The following is a 20,181-nucleotide window of genomic DNA, read 5'->3' on the forward strand; positions in this document are numbered from 1 at the left end:
GGGAGAGTTTGACTTCTTCTTTGCCAATTTGAATGCCTTTAATGTCTTTTTGTTGTCTGATTGCTGAGGCTAGGACTTCCAGTACTATGTTGAATAGCAGTGGTGAGAGTGGACATCCCTGTCTTGTTCCTGATCTTAGGGGAAAGGCTCCCAGTGCTTCCCCATTGAGAATGATATTTGCTGTGGGCTTTTCATAGATGGCTTTTAAGATGTCGAGGAATGTTCCCTCTATCCCTACACTCTGAAGAGTTTTGATCAGGAATGGATGCTGTATTTTGTCAAATGCTTTCTCTGCATCCAATGAGAGGATCATATGGTTCTTGGTTTTTCTCTTGCTGATATGATGAATCACATTGATTGTTTTACGGGTGTTGAACCAGCCTTGTGTCCCAGGGATAAATCCTACTTGGTCATGGTGAATAATTTTCTTAATGTACTGTTGGATCCTATTGGCCAGTATCTTGTTGAGAATTTTTGCATCCATGTTCATCAGGGATATTGGTCTGTAATTCTCCTTTTTGGCGGGGTCTTTGTCTGGCTTTGGAATTAAGGTGATGCTGGCTTCATAGAACGAATTTGGAAGTACTCCATCTCTTTCTATCTTTCCAAACAGCTTTAGGAGAATAGGTATGATTTCTTCTTTAAACGTTTGATAAAATTCTCCTGGGAAGCCATCTGGCCCTGGACTCTTGTGTCTTGGGAGGTTTTTGATGACTGCTTCAATTTCCTCCCTGGTTATTGGCCTGTTCAGGTTTTCTATTTCTTCCTGTTCCAGTTTTGGTAGTTTGTGGCTTTCCAGGAATGCGTCCATTTCTTCTAGATTGCCTAATTTATTGGCGTATAGCTGTTCATAATATGTTTTTAAAATCGTGTGTATTTCCTTGGTGTTGGTAGTGATCTCTCCTTTCTCATTCATGATTTTATTAATTTGAGTCTTCTCTCTCTTCTTTTTAATAAGGCTGGCTAATGGTTTATCTATCTTATTAATTCTTTCAAAGAACCAACTCCTGGTTCTGTTGATCTGTTCCACAGTTCTTCTGGTCTCGATTTCGTTGAGTTCTGCTCGAATCTTTATTAGCTCCCTTCTTCTCTTGGGTGTAGGATCTATTTGCTGTTTTTTCTCTAGCTCCTTTATGTGTAAGGTTAGCTTTTGTATTTGAGTTCTTTCCAGTTTTTGAATGGATGCTTGTATTGCGATGTATTTCCCCCTTAGGACTGCTTTTGCTGCATCCCAAAGATTTTGAACGGTTGTATCTTCATTCTCATTAGTTTCCATGAATCTTTTTAATTCTTCCTTAATTTCCTGGTTGACCCTTTTATCTTTTAGCAGGATGGTCCTTAACCTCCATGTGTTTGAGGTCCTTCCAAACTTCTTGTTGTGATTTAGTTCTAATTTCAAGGCATTATGGTCCGAGAATATGCAGGGGACAATCCCAATCTTTTGGTATCGGTTCAGACCCGATTTGTGACCCAATATGTGGTCTATTCTGGAGAAAGTTCCATGTGCGCTTGAGAAGAATGTGTATTCAGTTGAGTTTGGATGTAAAGTTCTGTAGATATCTGTGAAATCCATCTGGTCCAGTGTATCATTTAAAGCTCTCGTTTCTTTGGAGATGTTTTGCTGAGAAGACCTATCGAGTATAGAAAGAGCTAGATTGAAGTCACCAAGTATAAGTGTATTATTATCTAAGTATTTCTTCACTTTGGTTAATAATTGATTTATATATTTGGCAGCTCCCACATTCGGAGCATATATATTGAGGATTGTTAAGTCCTCTTGTTGAATAGATCCTTTAAGTATGATATAGTGTCCCTCTTCATCTCTCACTACAGTCTTTGGGGTAAATTTTAGTTTATCTGATATAAGGATGGCTACCCCTGCTTTCTTTTGAGGACCATTCGAATGGTAAATGGTTCTCCAACCTTTTATTTTCAGGCTGTAGGTGTCCTTCTGTCTAAAATGAGTCTCTTGTAGACAGCAAATAGATGGGTCCTGCTTTTTTATCCAGTCTGAAACCCTGCGCCTTTTGATGGGGTCATTAAGCCCGTTCACATTCAGAGTTACTATTGACAGATATGAGTTTAGTGTCATCATGATATCTATTCAGTCTTTGTTTTTGTGGACTGTTCCACTGAACTTCTTCTTAAAGGGGAATTTTAAGAGGCCCCCTTAAAATTTCTTGCAGAGCTGGTTTGGAGGTCACATATTCTTTTAGTTGCTGCCTGTCTTGGAAGCTCTTTATCTCTCCTTCCATTTTGAATGAGAGCCTTGCTGGATAAAGTATTCTTGGTTGCATGTTCTTCTCATTTAGGACCCTGAATATATCCTGCCAGCCCTTTCTGGCCTGCCAGGTCTCTGTGGAGAGGTCTGCTGTTACCCTAATACTCCTCCCCATAAAAGTCAGGGATTTCTTGTCTCTTGCTGCTTTAAGGATCTTCTCCTTATCTTTGGAATTTGCAAGCTTCACAATTAAATGTCGAGGTGTTGAACGGTTTTTATTGATTTTAGGGGGGGATCTCTCTATTTCCTGGATCTGAATGCCTGTTTCCCTTCCCAGATTAGGAAAGTTTTCAGCTAGAATTTGTTCAAATACATATTCTGGCCCTCTGTCCCTTTCGGCGCCCTCGGGAACCCCAATTAAACGTAGGTTTTTCTTCCTCAGGCTGTCGTTTATTTCCCTTAATCTATCTTCATGGTCTTTTAATTGTTTGTCTCTTTTTTCCTCAGTTTCCCTCTTTGCTATCAACTTGTCTTCTAGGTCACTCACTCGTTCTTCCACCTCGTTAACCCTCGTCGTTAGGACTTCTAGTTTGGATTGCATCTCATTCAATTGATTTTTAATTTCTGCCTGATTAGCTCTAAATTCTGCAGTCATGAAGTCTCTTGAGTCCTTTATACTTTTTCTAGAGCCACCAGTAGCTGTATAATAGTGCTTCTGAATTGGCTTTCTGACATTGAATTGTAATCCAGATTTTGTAACTCTGTGGGAGAGAGGACTGTTTCTGATTCTTTCTTTTGAGGTGAGGTTTTCCTTCTAGTCATTTTGCTCAGTGCAGAGTGGCCAAAAGCAAGTTGTATTGGGAAAAAGAGAAAAAGAGAGGAGAGAAAGAAGGAAAGAAAAGAGAAAGAGAAAAAAAAGGGGAAGAAAAAAAAGAAAAAAAAAAAACAAAAAAAAAAAAAAAGAAGAAAAAGAGAAAGAAAAAGGAGAAAAAAAGAGGGTGGGGGAAGGAAACAAATCAAAAAGCAAAACAAATCAAAAAGCAAAACAAAACAAAAACAAAAACAAAAACAAACAAACAAAAAAAGAACCACCGGGAAGTATCTTCTGATTCTGTGTTCTTTAAGTCCCTTGGCTTCTCCTGGAAGTTGTCAGTCTAGCTGGTCTTCTGGGGGAGGGGCCTGTTGTGCTGATTTTCAGGTGTTAGCAGTTGGGGGAGCTGCTGTGCCCCTGCCGGGTGCAGGGCTCAGGGGGGGTTGTTTACCCCGTGAGGCCGCAGGAGGAACAGCCCCAGTGGCGGGGCAGCTCTGGAAACCTGGATTCAGCTCCGGCAGGAACTCCGTCTGCAGGGCCTGGAGGCTCCGGGGCGGGGCCGCTGATCTGCTCAGCTCGGGGCAGGAGCGTCCTCGCTGTCCTGGGCCCTCCCGGCCTCTGCCTGTCCCGGGGGAGGCGGGATCCTGGGCTGTGTCCCGGCGCCCTGTGCTCCGGAGCCTGCGCTGGTGGATTCGCGCTCCCGGGCCGCGCAGCCCCCTCCGCGGAGCCGCCGCCCGAGCCCCTCCGAGCTGCTCCTGGAACCGCGCAGCCCCCTCCGCACGGAGCCTCTTCCTCTGCCCGAGCCCCTCCGAGCTGCTCCCGGGGCCGCGCAGCCCCCTCCGCGGAGCCGCCGCCCGAGCCCCTTCAGCTGCTCCTGGTCCCGCCGGGTCCCGCCGTGCGCGCTGCAGCCCTTAGGGAGCTCGGCGCACTCTCCTGGGCGCGCAGTTGCTGTTACTGTCCCGGGGAACCCGAGGGCATCCCCGCCCTCCTGGGTCCTGCTCCAACTCCCCGCGAGCCCCTTTCCGCCCGGGAAGGTCGGTGCAGCTCCTGCGTCTCCGGGACGGGGCTCTCCTGTCCTGGGGACACTCGCCCCGGCCTCAGCCCGGCTCCTCGCAGGGCCCCTCCCCCTTGGAGGCCTTTGTTCCTTTATTTCTTTTTCCCCGTCTTCCTACCTTGATAGAAGCGCGAACTCTTCTCACTGTTGCATTCCAGCTGGTCTCTCTTTAAATCTCAGGCCGAATTCATAGATTTTCAGGATAATTTGAAGGTTTTCTAGGTAGTTTGGTGGAGACAGGTGATTTGGAGACCCTGCTCTTCCGCCATCTTGCTCCTCCCCTCCTCCAGTTATGTTTTTATCAATGCTGATTCCCTTGTAAATTATGACAGAGCATCCTCATCTACTAGAAAATGAGTGGAATATAAATTCTAATTAAGTATAGTAAAATACTTAAATACATTTTCATTTATCCTTGTCAAAATATCGTGATAACTTGATCTTGGAAGTTCATGGAGCTTACTTATTTTTTCCTATAATGAATACATTTCTTCTGTCTTAATTGAATTAGAAAAAATTGTAATAAAACTTGAAGTAGTCACTTCAATTGTGTCTTAAATATTTGTTGATACTAATGGATACTTCCTTAGATCTGTTATAGGAGTACCAGAGTTTTTACAAGTGGGCCCATAAAATTCAAATTCTGTTGTTGTTACCCAACTTTAAAGAAGTCTTAAACTAATTCATGGCTTTAAGTTAAAGCTCAAGAAGAATGTTTGCATATCAAGCACCAGATATTCATAGTGTTAATATATGATGTCTTTTTGGCACAATTGCCTGCAAAGATTTTTGTTTTTTTGGGGGGCCATCCAAGTGTTACTTCCATTTCACTCCTGTCATATTATCATCATTAGTAGTACTCTGTTTTTTGTTTTTTTTTTTACTCTAATAGGAAATGTTCTTATTAGGAATTTTCAGCTTTTGAGGTTTAAGGATTGACTTTGGATAGAAGATATTATACTGTGGCTCTGGAAATATTTGGAGTTTACTCTTGTTAGGTTAAAACTAATTAGATACTGCTAGTGTAAATATCTGATGCACAGTGTCTTTCTGTTTAATGATGTGTCAGAGTTGATAAGTGGGCCCATTATATAAGAATGAAAACATTAGAAATATATCAACATTAACAAAGTCCAGAAACTGAATATATGATATCATTATATGTGTATGGCATATACCTGCTTTGTATGAATCTGAGGGAAGATGGATGATGAGAACTAGGTGCAAAAATCTACAAGTTAATAAAATTAAATTGTATTGTTAGTGATGGATGAAGTCTCAGTTACCAAGTGTTTAATAATGGTATAAATAATGTGAAAACTGAAAAGGAAGTTGGGTCTAATTATATATTTTCTGTGTAGCTTCACTAATGAACTTAATTGGTCTCTGGAAAATATTGCAATTGAAATGTAAAAAAGCTGTTTTAGGCTCCCAATCCAGAGTAGAATGGAACTTTAAATAACAATTCCTGATAATAGTAAGAGAAATGACATTAGAAAGAACCACTGACATAACTAAATGCAATTCTAACTGAAGCAAATATCAAATACTTCTGTGCATCTTCTTTATGTATAAACTATGGTGATTCATTCTTTGAAATTGATTTTTGATCATTTTGCTTTGAGTTTGATATCTTGACCATACTTCAATCTCTTATAAAATATATCAGGAGTATTTTCATTGTCCTCTGAGCCATATGGCTTTTAAATATCACTATTAATTACTTTTTTAAAACTTCTTTAAATTTGATATATGCCAGCTATCTTAGTCAATTTGGGTTGCTGTAATAAATATACCACAGACTGTGTGACTTAAACAACAAATATTTATTTCTCATGCTTCTGGAGGCTGAGAAATCCACTATCAAGTTACTTGCTGATTCAGTATCTAGTGAGGGTGTGCTTTTCAGTTTATAGATGACTATCTTCTTGCTGTATTCTAACATGATGGAAGAGGAAAACTCTTCTCTTTTCAGCCCCTTATAATGGCACAAATCACATTAATGAGGACTCTACCCTCATGACTTAATTATCTCCCAAAGGTCTCATGTCTAAATACCATCACACTGGAGACTTAGACTTCAACATATGAATTTTGAGGGAACACAAACATCAGACCACAGCAATAGAAAACTTAGGTGTATCATAAATGTTGGAATAAACATGTGTACTTTTTCTACTTACATCCTAATGTTGGGGCATTTGTCCATATTAAATTTTATAAGATTTGGACAATAATGGATATTTCCCCCTTACTTTCTTTAAGTATTATCTATACATAAGGCTTAAAGGAGGTATTGATGTTTTCTGGATTAGACTTTGTATGAGACATTTACTGAACACCTGAAAGATTAACTTTTAAAAATTCATCAGCAAGCAAAATTCAATGATTTTTTACCTGCAAAAAAATTTTTCTACAGTTTAAAGACACTTATATGCCTTTGTGTGACTCCAGTATCTTAATTGAAAGAGAAAAGACAGATCTGCTTTAATTGGATGAAAACGTATTCCTGGTACCCTTTTCCTACAAATGCAGTTAATACACTGAACTGTCTTTGTATCAGTGCAGTACTGCAATTAATTTGTTTTGTTTTGTTTTGTTTCTTTATAAAGCAAGCCTACTCTGTGACAAAAATGGTGGAGACTGGAAATCTGGCTTGGTTAAGACTTGCCAAATGCAATATTTTTCATATGCACCTCATATTCTGCTAACTATACTGCAAGAAAAAAGCAGTTATCACCCAAACTTCCATCCTCTGAGCCAGAATAATCACTATATTAATCTCCTTCTAAACTAGTTTTCTGAGATGAAGAGAAAATAAATAGGAACAAAGAAAGAGTGAATGAAGTAACCCTTTTCTGAGAAGGTAACATCTAATAGAATGGTTTTTTTTCCGCTTTCTACTAAGAAATAAAAAGTGTTATATTAGTCATTAAGCTAAGGAGCCAACTAGGGTTTTAGGCTGTGAAAGGAAGTAGCAATTTTTATCAGGTAGAAAGTTCTTTCTGCATCCTCTTTAATTTTTCTAAACTATGTTTTTTTTGTGTGCTGACTTCTAGAGATCTGCTGTCTGCCATCTACCTTTTACTGGATGACTAATCCCTGGATAAACATCATTACTAATGACCTTCAGGATATTTACTTGAAAGGAGAGAAGGCTATGCAATAAAATGAAACAATCCCAACTTTTTCTTTCTTTTTTTTTTTAAATAAAGATTTTATTTATTCATGAGAGACACACAGAGAGAGGCAGAGACATAGGCAGAGGGAGAAGGAGACTCCCTCTTGGGAGCTTGATGTGAGACTCAATCCCAGGACTCCAGGATCATGACCTAAGCCAAAGGCAGAAACTTAATCACTGAGCCACCCAGGCATCTCCCCTACCTTTTCTTGAGTAGAGGTGTGTGGAACATTAGGATGCAGCTGACAAAACTGTAGCTGTTGTCTATCTATGAATTCTTGTCCCAAATTAGCAAAAATTAGCTATTTTGCAATTATAGAAACAGCTGCTCTACTTATTTAAAAACATTGTTGCAATAGCTTTTATAAAATGCATCACCATATATTGTTTTGTTCTGTACAATAAGTAAAAGTGGTTTAGGGTACTCAGAGATATACCATAAGTTAATATATTGTTTTAGTTTTCCAAACACATTACACATATTTCATTCACCTTTTTTGGTTTGTTTTACCATTGTAATTCTTTAGCAGCAGTTGTTTCTCTTACAAAAGATTGATGTCTGTCATTTTCTACTGTACACATTTAAGAATTGTTTTTCTTTCTTTAAGATTTTATTTATTTATTTTAGGGAGAGAGAGAGAGTGTGCATAGAAGTAGAGGAGGAGGGAGAAGGACAAGCAGACTCCATACTGAGCATGAGCCTGACATGGGGAGCTCAACCTCACATCCTTGAGATCATGACCTGAGCCCAAGTCAAGAGTCTGACACTCAACTGACTAAGCCACCCAGGTACTCCAAACAATTGTCTTTCCACTTCTATACTTGATGGAATTTGGATTTGGAACACATTCTTGTATTTAGTCACTTTACTATACTTCATTTTTAAAATTCTTAGTGAACAATTAATTTATTTGAACATTCTTAATTATTCATTTTTTTCTTTTCTCTTCTCTTATATCTCCTATTTAATTTTATTTATATACTTAATTTTACTCAAGCTTTCATTTGATGTTTTATATTCAGTTTAGAGGGGTAAATTTTTAAACTGTATTTGTTTAAATGGAGGTTATTTAGTCTTTATTTCATTCTTTAATGCCTTAAAATGTATACATCCAAATATTAGCTGTTTGGCATTTTAAAAAAATGAGATTGTTCTTTGAGTCACTTCCATAATCATGTTGCTTAATTTTCAGGTAACTATCTGAATAGCTCATAGAACTCAAAAATGATAATATATCTGTGTTCTTGATTTGCAATTAATAAACAGAACTTTTCCAAAAGATCTAATGTATCTAAAGAGTATTATGCTAAGAAAAATAAGTCAGATAGAGGGAAGCAAATACCATATGATTTTAATTGCATGTGGAATTTAAAAAACTAAACAGGAGCACCTGGGTTGCTCTGTGGTTGGGCATCTTCCTTTGGCTTCAGTCATGATTCGGGGGTCCTGAGGTTGAGTCCTTCATCAGGACTATACATACATACTTCTCCCTCTGCCTATGTCTCTGCCTCTCTCTGTATCTCACGAATAAATTTTTACAATTAATAATTAATTAATATAAAAACCCAACCAAACAAACAAAAAAACAAAAAACAGAATCAGATCTATAAATGCAGAGCCCAAACTGATGATTACCAGGGAGTATGGGCAAAATGAGTGAAGGGAGAAGGGGACATATGCTTCCAGTTATGGAATTCATAAGTCATAGGAAGAAAAGATACAGCATATAAAATATAGTCAATGATATTGTACTAGTGTTGCATAGTGACATTTGGTAGCTACACTTTTGGTGACATAGCATAACATAGAGTTATTGAATCACTATGTTGTATACCTGAAACCAATGTAACATGGTTTATCATCTATACTCAAAAATTTTAGTATATTTCACATAAATGATACTTAAAAACTAATTATAAATTTAATAAGTATAATGTTCTTAATACAGCCATTTTGGTATTCTGGTCAATATTCTGTTAAGTTAGCAAACACAAGTCATGAATTTCAGGAATTAATAATTTCCAGGTCCTGGGATGTCTGTGTGAATCAGTCAGTTGAGTATCTGACTCCTGGTTTCAGCTCAGGTCATGATCTTAGGGTCATGGGATCAAGCTCTACATTGGGCTCTATGCTCAGCATGCAGTTTGCTTGAGATTTTTCCCTTTCCCACTCTCAGTTTTTCACAATTGAAGATGATATTAGCTGTGAGTTTCCCATATGTGTCCCTTATTATGCTGAGGTATATTCCCTCTAGCTCCATTTTGTTGAGGATTTTTATCATGAATGAATGCTGAATTTTGTCAAGTGCTTTTTCTGATAAGGCATTAATATCCAAAATATATAAAGAAATTATGCAGCTTAACATCAAAACTCTCCACAAATAATCCAATAAAAGTGGGCAGAGGATCCAAACAGACATTTCTCCAAAGAACACATACAGATGTCTAATAGACACATGAAAAGGTTGACATCATTCATCATCAGGGAAATGCAAATCCAAACCACAATGAGATATCACCTTACACTTGTTGGAATGGATAAAAAAAAAAAACAAGCAAAACAAACAAACAAAATGGCAACAACAACAAAAAACAAAGACAAGAAATAACAAGTGTTGACGAAGTTGTAGAGAAAAGGTAACCTTCCTACACTGTTGGTTTGAATGTAAATTGGTACAGCCACTGTGAAACCAGTATTGTGGTCATCAAAAAAATAAAAATGGAAATACTCTGTGAACCAGTAATTCCACTATTTGGTATTTACCCAAAGAAACTGAAAACACTGAGGCACCTGGGTGGCTCCATAGGTTAAGTGACTGACTCGAATTTGGCTCAGGTCATGATCTCAGGGTCCTAGATTTGAGTCCTAGGTCAGATTCCATGCTTTGTGAGGAGTCTGCTTGAGGATTCTCTCTCTCCGTCTCCCTCTCTTTCTCCCTCTGCCTCCCTCCTCCCCCATTTGCTCTCTCTCCCTCAAATAAATAAATAAATCTTAAAAAATAAAAAAAATCAATTCAAAATGATTTATATACTCCTATGTTTATTGCATTATTTAAAATAGCCAAGATATGGAAGAAATTTAAATTCCAACAATAGGCAAATGGATAATGAAGATGTGATACACACACACACACACACACACACACACACACACCCCTCTAGGTGGCTCAGTTAATTAAGCAACTCTTTTTTTAATAATAAATTTATTTTTTATTGGTGTTCAATTTGCAAACATGCAGAATAACACCCAGTGCTCACCCCATCAAGTGCCCCCCTCAGTGCCCGTGACCCAGTCACCCCCACCCCCCGCCCTCCTTCCCTTCCACCACCCCTAGTTCGTTTCCCAGAGTTAGGAGTCTTCCATGTTCTATCTCCCTCTATGATATTTCCTAACCATTTCTTCTCCCGTCCCCTTTATTCCCTTTCACTAATTTTTATATTCCCCAAATGAATGAGACCATATAATGTTTGTCCTTCTCCGATTGACTTATTTCACTCAGCATAATACCCTCCAGTTCCATCCACGTCGAAGCAAATGGTGGGTATTTCTCATTTCTAACGGCGTTTCATTGCATCTGTATCTTTGGGGTAAATCCCCAGCAGCGCAATTGCTGGGTCGTAGGGCACGTCTATTTTTAACTCTTTGAGGAACCTCCACACAGTTTTCCAGAGTGGCTGCACCAGTTCACATTCCCACCAACAGTGCAAGAGGGTTCCCTTTTCTCTGCATCCTCTCCAACATTTGTAGTTTCCTGCCTTGTTAATTTTCCCCATTCTCACTGGTGTGAGGTGGTATCTCATTGTGATTTTGATTTGTATTTCCCTGATGGCAAGTGATGCAGAGCATTTTCTCATATGCATGTTGGCCATGGATATGTCTTCCTTTGTGAGATTTCTCTTCATGTCTTTTGCCCATTTCATGATTGGATTGTTTGTTTCTTTGGTGTTGAGTTTAATAAGTTCTTTATAGATCTTGGAAACTAGCCCTTTATCTGATACGTCATTTGCAAATATCTTCTCCCATTCTGTAGGTTGTCTTTTAGTTTTGTTGACTGTATCCTTTGCTGTGCAAAAGCTTCTTATATTGATGAAGTCCCAATAGTTCATTTTTGCTTTTGCTTCTTTTGCCTTTGTGGATGTATCTTGCAAGAAGTTACTGTGGCCAAGTTCAAAAAGGGTGTTGCCTGTGTTCTCCTCTAGGATTTTGATGGACTCTTGTCTCCCATTTAGATCTTTCATCCATTTTGAGTTTACCTTTGTGTATGGTGAGAGTGGTCTAGTTTCATTCTTCTGCATGTGGATGTCCAATTTTCCCAGCACCATTTATTGAAGAGACTGTCTTTCTTCCAGTGGATAGTCTTTTCTCCTTTGTCGAATATTAGTTGACCATAAAGATGAGGGTCCACTTCTGGATTCTCTATTCTGTTCCATTGATCTATGTGTCTGTTTTTGTGCCAGTACCACACTGTCTTGATGACCACAGCTTTGTAGTACAACCTGAAATCTGGCATTGTGATGCCCCCAGCTATGGTTTTCTTTTTTAAAATCCCCCTGGCTATTTGGGGTCTTTTCTGATTCCACACAAATCTTAAAATAATTTGTTCTAACTCTCTGAAGAAAGTCCATGGTATTTTGATAGGGATTGCATTAAACATGAAAATTGCCCTGGGTAACTGACATTTTCACAATATTAATTCTGCCAATCCATGAGCATGGAATATTTTTCCATCTCTTTGTGTCTTCCCCAATTTCTTTCAGAAGTGTTCTGTAGTTTTTAGGGTATAGATCCTTTACTTCTTTGGTTAGGTTTATTCCTAGGTATCTTATGCTTTTGGGTGCAATTGTAAATGGGATTGACTCCTTAATTTCTCTTTCCTCAGTCTCATTGTTAGTGTATAGAAATGCCACTGACTTCTGGGCATTGATTTTGTATCCTGCCACACTGCCAAATAAGCATCTGACTCTTAATTTCCGTTTGGTCATCCCAGGGTCCTGGGATCCAGCCCCATGTTGGGATCTCCTCTCAGTGGGGAGTCTGTTTGTGGATTCTTTCCGTTTCTTTCTGCCCCTCCCCAACTCATGCCACTGTGCTTTCTCTCTAAAGTAAATTATACACACTCACATGTATGCACACACACACATGTAATGAAATATTATGCAGTCATAAACGGATAAAATCATGCTTTTGTGACAACATGGATGGACCTAGAGGGTATTATGCTAAATGAAATAAGTCAGATTGAGAAAGCAGATACTATATGTTTCAACCCATAAGTGGAATCTAGAAAAATAAACAGGGGGCCCTCTGTGGCTCAGCCAGTTAGGCATCTGCCTTCAACTCAGGTTGATCCCAGGGTCCTGAGATCCAGCCCCGCATTGGGCCCCCTGCTCAGTGGGGAGCCTTCATCTCCTTTTTCTCCCTGCTTGTGCTGTCTCACTCTCTCTGTCTCAAATAAATAAAATCTTTTCAAAAGTAAACAGAAATAAGGATCACACCTATAGATACAGAGAACAGAGTGGTGATAGAGGAGATGGGCAAAATGGGTAAAGAGGAATGGGAGATATAAGCTTCCAGTGATGGAAAGAATAAGTCACAGGAATAATAGGCGCAGCATAATGATATTTTGCTAGCAATATATAGGGACTGATGGTAGCTACACTCATGAAGAACATAGTTTAATGTATAATCTTGTTGAATCACTACTTTGTACACCTGAAACTAATGTAATATTGTGTCAAATATACGCAAAAATTAAAATAAAAGGTAGTGATGGTTCAGATAAAACTGAATGATGGATGTCACTTATTTACAGTATATTTGGCTCTAGAAAAGACTAATTTTCTCTCTCAAATATAGATTCTTGGATTTACTAAAAAGGCAATTAAAAAAAAAAAAACTCACACAGAAACAAAAGAGCCAGTAAGTAGCTTCTCTGTCCTTTGTCCTTTGCTCAGTGTTTTTTGCTTTCTTCTTTGTGAAAGACCTAGTTTTTTGTCTGGGACATGGGAATATCACAACCTGGAGAAACAATCACATGCACAATGCTTTAATTGCCATTACACTTCTGTAAAGTGGCCACTAAACCTCATTCTAACATTTCAAGTAGTAAGGGTCATGATCTCTCTTTGTTTTTTTTTTTTAATTTTTTTATTTATTTATGATAATCACACAGAGAGAGAGAGAGAGAGAGGCAGAGACACAGGCAGAGGGAGAAGCAGGCTCCATGCACCGGGAGCCCGACGTGGGATTCGATCCCAGGTCTCCAGGATCCCGCCCTGGGCCAAAGGCAGGCGCCAAACTGCTGCACCACCCAGGGATCCCTCTCTTTGGACTTCTTTGAACACAAGTCAATTCTTCTATGTGGAGCTGAAGTCAGATTGCACAGCATATTTCTTTCAAAAGAATTTTTTTTCTTTTGCCGAGTGCACACAAGCAGAGAGAGGACAGAGGGAAGGGGAGAGTATTCCTCAAGCAGATTCCCCACTGAGCACAAACCCTGACATGGGGCTGACATCATGACCTGGACTGAGATCAAGAGTCAGCCACTTAACTGAGTCTCCCAGTCACCCCAGATTGCCTAGCATATTTCTTAAGTGCTTTGGTTCTAGAACCAGAAAAACCTAGTTATGAGTATTAACTCTCACAAATTGAACACTTCGCTAATTCTCTGTGAGTTCAGTTCCTCATATGTGAAATCCAGATAATTGTATTGCCTCCTATAGCTGTGACAATTCAGTAAGCTAACTTACCAATGGTAAGGTCATGATTTAAAAATGGTAACCATTTAATAAATGTTAGCTATTTTTATTATTATTAACTCTCACCTGCTAAGGCTAGTTCTACCTGTCAAATTGCAGCAAAGTTAACAACATTCTCAATGAAAGGGTGTATAAAAATGTCAACATTGTTTTAGAAATTAAAGTTGATGTTTAAGCCATTCACAATACAAATAGTATAAATTTTCTGCATGCAATCAAAAGTCATCTGTAGGACATATGCTTATGTATAAACATGTACACATGTTGATATATAAAAAGGCCCTCACAAATTTCAGAAACCAAGAATATGAAACATTAAAAAGTGAGTAGAAGATATCATCCCATACCTAAAAATAGTATTCTTCTTTGCCATATGCTTAATATTAAATAGCTAAATATCACCAAAATGCCCCCATATCTTCATTCCATTCCCTAGAAATCTAGGTTCCCTGGGCTACTGAATGATTTTATTTTCTTCATTACTAATCTGATGTATACATTCAAATTGAAGTTTAGGTGAATAATAAAGCCTAATTGCACTTTTAACCAGGAAAATCAATGACTTTATTTCAATGTATGAATAACTATGGCAATTTTAGACTTTCAGTAGGACAGTGAAGAACTTTGCAAGACATGTAAGAATGTTTTAAGTCATATAATATAAACAATGGACCAGTACACTTAATGATGTGGTCACGCATGTCTATGTTATCTGCAGGTCTCTCATCTTAATTTATTATGTTGAATTGCTAGAATAACACATGGTAAGATAGAAGGAATATTAATACATTATGTCTCTTATCTATCAATCCAATGGAAATACAGTAACATCACCAAGTTTTTTTTAATATTCCAGATTATAGAGATTTTGATATATTATAGAATATTGAGGACTGATATATAATTTGCAGGGATATTCAATGGATTGATATTTTGGTAGAAGAATAAGAAAAGAAAACAACTCTAAGGTTTTATCCCCAGCAGGAGGAAATATCTCTACCTGGGTCCATCCTGGTCATTTCAAGAGGATGAATGTCTCAAGTGCGGGAACCTCCTCTACTCCTTGGAGATGTGCACCTAGCATACTTCCTTCCCTACCCCTTCTCAAGCCCCTTTTCCAGTTTGATGTGTTATTCTGTTCTTTTCTGTCTTATACTGCTACTATGTCTCTCAGGGGACAGATGGACTTCTTTGTCATCTTCACTCTCCACCCCCAAAGAGGAGTCAGAGCCATAACTCAATCACCCGGCCCCCTCCAAAGAGTTGAAATGACATGTGGTAGTCTCAGAGTGTAGAGGACCCTGAGGGCCCAGATAGTGTCCTCCCCATCCCCAATGCCTTTGGGGCTAAGGCAGCCATTCTTGCTACCCTCCATCCACTTTATGGCTTCTGCACTTTTTTAAAACATAAAGATGGGCACCAGCAACTGGCCTGTGGGGATGCAAAGATTCTTTGCTCTGTATCTAGCTGGACTGATCTGTCTCACAGGAAGTCATACAGTCATAAAGGAGAATTCCTCTCACCCCTTCTTCTTCTCCAAAGGAAGTAACAAGAAGAGTCCACAGTTAAGAATTAGAGCCCCTATAATATCTTCCCATCAGGGGCCTGCTGATCTTTTTCATTCCAACCATCTACCTTCCCCCTTTGAATGCAATAAAACTCCATGACACCAGCAGCTGTTGCTCTTTAGAAATTGGTTTTCTGACCATGTGGCTGATGTATCATGAGCAGAATGGTCTTCGTTTTGTTGCTTCTGTTTTTCATATTTTTTGTTTTATTAATAAAAAATATCTTGTGTATTAAAAAATGTTTGATGTTTTAATAGCATCAAAATGAGAGAACAAGAATGATATAATTTTGAGGACCCACTTTGTTTAAAAATAGCATAATGTCAGATAAAAATATATAATTCAATAGTTCAAGGAGTGGGCATGTAAGTTTACTAATAAATATGTAATGAATAACTTACTAAGCTTGAGTAGACTTTGTCACAATCTATTTTATTGGTCAATGAGAAGTAAAGAAGAGGAATTAGGTTTATCTTGAAGAGTCCAAAGTTGCAAATATGGAACGAGTTTCACTTCTTGGAAATGAATATGAAAAGGGAAATGTGAAAAAAATTATATAAAGCTAGAGAAGAAATTAGATATTGAGAATATGATCGTTTAATTTATATGTTACCTGATTGTCTTTAAAAATAATTTAAATAGCTGCAATAAAATTGTGGATGTCTTTTTCAATAGCCCATTTATAAAAAATAAGTTTATTTGTTGGATGAAACTATCTGTTCTCTCAAAATTGCTTCTGGAAAGAAACTGAAAGCTTCAAGATTTCTGGTTTGCTTCTGTAACTCAAGTGACCCATTTCTCAACATGCAGCCTATATGTTGGTTAATTTTTCTGATCATATTATAGTTTTCATAATGAAGTTATTCAGCTCATCTACCAGTCATTGTAACTTTTAAATCTATTTTAATTTGAACAGTTTTCTAACAAACTTGCAGATATGTTAAAATAGATAACTTGAAAATATTCCCTAAAATTTATCAGCCTAGAATTTTGCAAGATATCTTATATGCATACTGAAATAAAAAGGTCTAGTACATAACTAGATTCTGTAGCTAAAATTCAGCAATAAATATTGCCATTTGGTTGTTCATGTTTAAGAATTTATATCTATTTTATTATTTTTTAAAGAAGTATTTATTTGAGAGAGAGCATGAGTAGGGGAAAGGTAGAGGGAGAGAATTTTCAAGCAGACTCCTCTCTGAGTGCAAAGCATGTAACAGGGCTCAATCTCATGACCCATGAGATCATAACCTTAACCTAAACCAAGAGTCAGCTGCTTAACTGACTGAACCACCCAGGCACCCCCAAAAGTTATATCTATTGTTTTAAATATATTTTGGGCATTCTCTTTGATACATTTGGAGTATAAAGAAAAAGCATAGTCTTTACTGAATCAAATATTGCAAACAAATTTTTCAAGAAAGATATTTCCATTTCCCTATGACATCTTAATATTTTTTAAAAAAAAAATCAAGTTAGTTAACATATAGTGTATTGTTAGTTTGAGAGCAGAGGTTAGGGATTCTTCAGTTGCATATGACACCCAGTGTTCATTACTTCAAGAGTACTCCTTAATGTCCTTCACCAAATTACCCCTTCCCACCACACACTTCCTTTCCCTCCAGCAACTCTCAGTTTGTTCTCTATAGTTTGTCTTTCTGTTTTTAATCTTATTTTATTTTTTCCCTTCCTTTCTCCTAAGTTCATCTACTTTGTTTCTTAAATTCCACATATGAATAAAATCATATGGTATTTGTTTTCTCTGACTGACTTATTTCACTTAGCATAATTCACTCTAGTTTCATTAACATCATTGCAAATAGAAAGATTTCATTCTCTTTGATGGCTAAGTAATATTCCATTCTCACCACTATTGTTAAGCATAGTACTGAAAGTCCTAGCATCAGAAGTCAGACAAAAAAAGAAATAAAAGGCATCCAAATAAGCAAGAAAGAATGCAAACTTTCACTCTTCACAAACAATAAAATACACTAGGTAGAAAATCTGAAAGATTCCACCAAAAATTTACTAGAACTGATACATGAATTCACTAAGTCACAGGATATGAAATCAATGTACAGAAATCTGTTGCATTTCTATACACCAATAATGAAGCAACAGAAAGTGAAATCAAGAAATCGATCCCATTTATAATTGCACCAAACACAATAAGATACCTAGGAATAAGTCTAACCAAAGAGGTAAAATATTTGTGTGCTGAAAACTATAGACTATTTAAAAAAGAAATTGAGGAAGACACAAAGAAATGGGAAAACATCCCATACTCATGGATTGGAACAAATATTGTTAAAATGTCTATACTACAGAAAGCAATCTACACATTCAATGCAATCCTGATCAAAATAACACTAGCATTTTTCACAGAAATAGAACGAACAATTGTAAAATTTGTATGGAACCACAGAAGACCCTGAATAGCCAAAGTAACATTGAAAAAGCAAAGCAAAGCAGGAGGCATCACAATTATGGACTTCCAGCAGTATTACAAAGCTGTAATCACTAAGACAGTATGGTTCTGGCACAAAAACAGACATATACATCAATAGAACAGAATAAAGAACCTAGAAATGGACCCACAACTGTATGGGCAACTAATCTTTGACAAAGCAGGAAAAGATATCCAAAGGAAAAAAGACAGCTTCTTCAACAAATGGTGTTGAGAAACAGCCATGGAGAATAATGAAACTGGAGCACTTTCTTACATCATCCACAAAAATAAACTCAAAATGGGGGAAAGACCTAAATGTGAGACAGGAAACCATCAAAATCCTAGAGGAGAACACAGGCAGCAACCTCTTTGACTTTGGATGCAGTAACTTCTCCAGACACATCTCCAGAAGCAAAGGGGGAAAAAAGCAAAAAATGAACTATTGGGACTACATCAAGATAAAAACAAAAACAAAACAAAACAAAAAAGGGACTTTATCAAGGTAAAAAAACTTCTGCACAGCAAAGGAATCAACAATACTAAAACCTATGGAATGGAAGGAGATATCTGCAAATGTCTTATCAGATAAAGGGCTATTATGCAATATCTATAAAGAACTTATTTAAACTCAACACCCCAAAAACAAATAATCCAGTCAAGAAATGGGCAGAGGACATGAACAGACATTTCTCCAAAGAAGACATACAAATGGCTAAGAGAAACATGAAAAATGCTCCACATCACTGGGCATAAGGGAAATACAAATCAAAACCACAGTGAGACAACACCTCACACTTGGTAGAATGGATAAAATGAACAATTCAGGAAACAACAGATGTTGGTGAGGATACAGAGAAAGGGCAACACTTTTACACTGTTGTGGAGGACCAAACTGGTTCAGACAATCTGGAAAATAGTATGGAGATTCCTCAAAAAGTTAAAAATAGAACTACCGTATGATCCAGCAACTGAACTATTAGAGATTTACTCAAAGGACACAAAAATAGGACAGCCCTGGTGGCTCAGCGCTTTAGCGCCACCTTCAGCCTAGGGCGTCATCCTGGAGACCCAGAATCGAGTCCCATGTCAGGCTCCCTGCATGGAGCTTGCTTCTCCCTCTGCCTCTGTCTCTGCCTCTCTCTCTCTCTCTGTGTCTCTTATGAATAAATAAATAAAGTACTTAAAACAAAATACACAAAAATATTGATTCAAAGGAGCACATGCACCCCAATGTTTATAGCAGTATTGTCCACAAATGCCAGAATATGGGAAGAGCCTAGAGAACCATCAACAGAAGAATGGATAAAGATTATCCACTTAGATCTTTTAGATTTACATGCAAAGTATGTTTGCTGCATATAGATCAAAATATTACTTTTATTTGTTAAATGTAAACCTGGGCATAATAGTAATAGGGTAGAGTACCGAGAATCATGAACCAAGTTCTGACTTGTCCAATTTCTCATATTGTGTTTTATTATTATTATAGTACTATTTATGTTAATGCAAACAACTTGTTGTTCCCCATTGTCATAATTCTCATTCTAGGATTTAAAAAATGACCTTAATTTTCACATTACTTGTATCAACTTTGTATAATAGGAGAGGACCTCATTTATGTATGGCTCAAATGAGATCTAGGGGAGAAATTAGTTAGGCTTGTCCAGTACCCTTCTAAACATTAGATTGGAAATCCACACTAAAAATTGATGTTAATGATATATTTCACATAGAAAACCCCATGTTACAAATTCTTTCAAAGAAATTATGGTGAAATAATTTTTAAATGAGTAATTATTTTATAATTAATTATTTCTAACCATACAATTAGATATATAGTAAAAAATAAATGTGGGTCTATTTTATGTACACTAATCTATGCATAGAAGAATATGAAAAATATTGATGCTCAGAGAAGAATGTGTTGGTCATTATTCTTTTTTGTATGTTTTCACTACCTATGATGACATATTAACTTTATCATCTGAATGAATATTTGAATTTTATCTATATGTAATGCTATAAAAAGTGAAAAATATAGAATGGCTATAATTAAAAAAAGAAAAGTCCTAAATATGACAAGAATATGAAGAAATTAAAATTTTCATACATTGCTGCTGAATTGTCAAAAAGTTAAA

At 37.3% G+C, this 20,181-nt stretch overlaps 1 long non-coding RNA gene across 1 annotated transcript in view; it reads left to right on the plus strand.

The window, feature by feature from the left end:
• LOC140628782 (uncharacterized) overlaps positions 1–20,181 on the plus strand; it is a 212,188-nt gene that overhangs the window by 70,912 nt on the left and 121,095 nt on the right. Inside the window, exon 2 of the long non-coding RNA XR_012026748.1 lies at positions 7,896–8,056. This is a non-coding gene — a long non-coding RNA (uncharacterized lncRNA). The remainder of the gene's footprint in view (positions 1–7,895; positions 8,057–20,181) is intronic.

Source organism: Canis lupus, chromosome X, assembly GCF_048164855.1.
Source record: "Canis lupus baileyi chromosome X, mCanLup2.hap1, whole genome shotgun sequence".
Classification (NCBI taxonomy): domain Eukaryota; kingdom Metazoa; phylum Chordata; class Mammalia; order Carnivora; family Canidae; genus Canis; species Canis lupus.